The sequence below is a fragment of the Octodon degus genome, unplaced genomic scaffold, assembly GCF_000260255.1.
Source record: "Octodon degus isolate 3935 unplaced genomic scaffold, OctDeg1.0 scaffold00049, whole genome shotgun sequence".
In the NCBI taxonomy this organism is placed as follows: Eukaryota; Metazoa; Chordata; class Mammalia; order Rodentia; family Octodontidae; genus Octodon; species Octodon degus.
The window spans coordinates 11,942,835-11,946,975 of record NW_004524625.1 but is presented as its reverse complement, the minus strand read 5'-3'; positions in this window follow the sequence as shown (position 1 = coordinate 11,946,975).

Genomic DNA, 4,141 nt, shown 5'->3' with positions numbered 1-4,141 from the left:
TAGGGCCATTGCTTTTTAGGAAGTTAGTGAATATAATACTTTAAAAATGATCACATTTGATACTGTAAAGGAAAGTAGCAGCCAGAACTATCTGTGGAATCTGCAGGATCATTGCCAATCCATTGGCCCTAGGCGTTGGCGCTGAGGGGAAACCTGGGTTAGTGTTTATTTATTTCTTGCAAGTAATAGAATCTGATTACTTTAGTTGCCTTTATAGCACGAATGCTTCATCTTCACTGGCGTCCAAATGGCTCTGACATTTGTGTTATATCCCAGGGTGCACATTCTCAGGCAGGAAGAAGTAAATTGTATCTGGTAATCTTAATATATTCAATACAGCAATAGTTGTGAAAGCAAGTTTTATAGCTGTATTCCCAAATTTAGCCAATGTGTTTTGAGGAACATACAGGGAGATAGCAAGGGAATGATTTTAAACATATAGTTCCTGGTAATTTCGGTGTTGCACACTATTTTTGAAAGGCTGCTGCTTAAACCTAAAGACAGGATTAAAAGTCAGCTGTTACAAAGGAGTGTCTGTGGTTGCATATCTGGTAAGAGTGTAGAAGGGAGCGCTGGTAATACGCGTTTGTACTTCAAGGTCTAAGTTAACCCTGCTCTTCTGTCACTTTCATGGAATCTAAGGAAGTTCTTGTTCACTGTAAGTTAATTTACTTTTCTAAAAAAAATTATTTATGTATTTGGTACAGGGTCTCACTGTGCAGTTGTGGCTCATTGTGACCCTCCTGTTTTCAGCCTCCCCAGTGCTGTAATTTACTTTTATATTGATATACTTCTTGCAAGTGAGATGCTACTAGTGTCTTAAAATATTTTCTCATGAATATTGACTTCTGGGGTTGTCATATGCTGTTTGCTTTGTCATTATCAGTAGTGCAAAGATGATTCTTGCATCTGTGAATATGAAATTGAAGATTGATATGCTGATACATGGCTAGTGGCGGTAGTAGAGGTAGCAATTTGGATTTGTACTTGGAAATTGTGTGTATGTTTTTCTTATAGTATCTCATGTAGTTTTTTAGATGTAGAAAGATGAGTCAAGCTTTTGCTATGTGTGTAATCTTATAAGTATTGAGAATACAATTTTAATTTGGTTCATCACTTTTATTTAATTAACCAAATCATGTGGTTTAATTAACTAAAAAACTGAAAAATATCTTAATGGTATTTATAGGATTTGATCTGCCTACATAGAAACTCAGGGGAAGGATTTTTTTCTTTTTTTTTTTTCTTTTGCTCCAAATGCCTTCAAGGCATGCTGGCTGTCTTGTGTTGTGGGAATCGAACCACAGCAACCTGAGCCTGACTGCTTTGTTGAAGCAGCTACTTAAAGAACTGAGCTAAGGGGCAGGCCCCCAGGATTTTTTTAAAAATACTTTTCTTAAGTGGTGTTACCTCTGAGATTTGAAGTGAAGTAGCTACAAATACTAGCTTTGCTTGTACTAAAATAAATTAGTAGCTTGAAAATGATGGTTATTTAATCTATATTTATCTAGATGTTTATTCCCAAGGATGGTGATGAGCTTAAAAGTGACATATAACCAAGCACATATAACACAAATTTCCATGTTTAATCTCATTTGATAGATTTAGGAGAGAGCTGTGATCATTTTACATGAAGAAACTGAGAGTGAGACCATTAAAATCGACTAGCCTGTCAGTGACAGTGAGGACGCACAGCACAGCTATATATGTCTACTTATAGGCTTGTCAACCCAGCTGACGGCTGATGTTCTCACCTGATGTTGGTTGGCATCCCACGAATGGTCACCCGCTACCTGGTCATATTGCCAGTCCACATCAACTAAGAATTTGCACATCATGTGGAAGTTTTTCTGCAGTTTCTATATCAATTGTTTGGAATTGTCACTGAACCCATCTTAGCGTAACAGGAAAGCGATAGCACTTTCCACCAGGGTTCTATAAATCACATTGGTTTTTCTGTCCTCGCAGAGGCTCAGTAGAGTGTCACACACTAATCTACATTCCAGGAAAATGCACTGCATGGAAAGAATGTGTGCGAACAGCTGGGCATGGCAGCTGTTGGCAGTGAATAGGAAGGCCCGAGCCTGAGGCTCGGCCTCATCTTCCTTCTGCATACTTTCCCTCTGAGACTCCTCCTCCTCCTCCTCTGAAAAGGAGGAATTGACTATCTGCAGTGCAGTGAGCAAGAATGAGAAGCCATCACGGCATTGTCACTCAAGTTCTGTCACACAGTCACAGGCTATGATACCTGTGTTTGGGCCTTGGTCCAATCATTAAAGAAATTGATAAGCAAAGTTGAATGAATTACCTCTCACAAAGTAAGGGAAACATCTTTAAAAAATTTTAATAGCATTTCATCTTTGTTTAATGCTCTGTCTTTTTTTTTCTTTTTTTCTTTTTTTTGGTATTGAGAATCATCAAACTCAGGGCCTCACTCTTGTCAGGCCGGCACTGTGCTATTGAGCAACATCCCAGGCTTCTGGAAACGTCTTTTCAAATGCTACATCTACAGAATACCGATAATATAAGCTCATATATAAGGATACATACACATTTCCTGAGGATGGCTGTGTTGTGCTGTTTAACATGGCTGGTAGTAACAGAGGCTGTATTGTTTCTGGAACTTTAAAGAAAATCGTATTGTGCCACTTTGTCTCGTATGCATCTCAAAGTAGCAGTTACTACCTCCTTTTTTTTTTTTTAATGGAACCAGGAATTGAACTCAGGCTCTTGAGCTTGCCAGGCAAGCACTTATTCTACTGAGCCATCTTCCTGGTCCCCACTACCTCCTTTTGAAAGGTGAAAATTAAAGCTCTGAGAGTGGAATGACTTGCCCAAGTTCACACAGGTAGGCAACAATTGAGTAAGATCCTCAAGCCTGGTTCATTTGATATCAAAGCCTGTGCACTTAAGTTTCAAGTTAAGCTGGTGCATTGCAGGACATAAAGTCAGTTCATATCTTAGGTGCAGTTTGTAGTTGTGACTTGGAGCTCTCTATGAAAAGAGCATGCAGTCTCATTTTCTGACAGGTGGTAGGCTGGTTAAGAATGGAGACTAGACATTCGGAGTTTAAATTACATTTCTCTGGTTTACATGGTCTTGGCTAAGTTTCCATCTGGTTTAGATTCACCATCTACAAAAGTGACAATAAAGATATATTTATTATGGATTTTTTTCAGAGAATTGTTTGATGTACTGCGTAATATACAGTAAATCTGCCGTGTGTTATCCTCTCCTTGTATATTCATTGCCAGTGGGGAGAATTCATCTTATGTCCAGTGAAGCTCAATCCTGTTGTCCTCACTTGTTCTATCCCCCAGGGACTGAAAGACGAGTACAGCATCAACTTCACTGTTGTGTATTATTTGCTTAATTATGACGATGAAATTGGTTTTTACCTTTTTATAATAGATCTCTTCTCTTTAAGATAAAAGCTGATTTCTCCAGTACCTATGCTTAAAATATTATGCTTTCAGTACTTAAAGTAAAAAACATTAATACTTAGAGCATAAGAACATTTATTTTCATATGGTTTACAAGAGAAAGCCAGGTTTATAAAACAGGAATATATAGAGTTGTTTTTTTTTTTGTATCATTATCCTGAAATAATGTTTGTCCTCCTGCCTGAAAGTAAAATACTTCTTATGGGGTGACAGTGAGTAAGTATTGGACTTGACAGTCAGAAAACCTGGGTTCAGGTCTCACTTGCCATTTGCCAGCTGTGTGGCCTTGTGTGGCAAGGCCCTCCTAGCCTCTTTAGCCCTCAGTTTCCTGACCTGTGAAGTAGATATGTAGTGACTGCTATAGTTACCTCCAAATACTTGGTATTGATTGAACATACTTTATTTTTTGAGGCCCAAATTTAAGTAAGACCTTACTTTTTTTTAATTTTAGGGAAGGGCGTTCAGGGTCTCACTACTAGATTGAACTTGTAGTGATCCACCTGTTTACAGCCTCCCAAGAGCTGGGATTACAGGCACCCTTTGCCACACCCAGTCTCAATTGCTGTCTCAGCACACCCCGGGGGCAGGACTGGCACGGCAGGCCCAGGGATAAAACCCCTGGCCCCTGTGCCTGCTTGCAGGTGCTTTATTTTTTTTTTTCTTTTCAAAGTTTTATTGATAAACATATAGCAATGAGA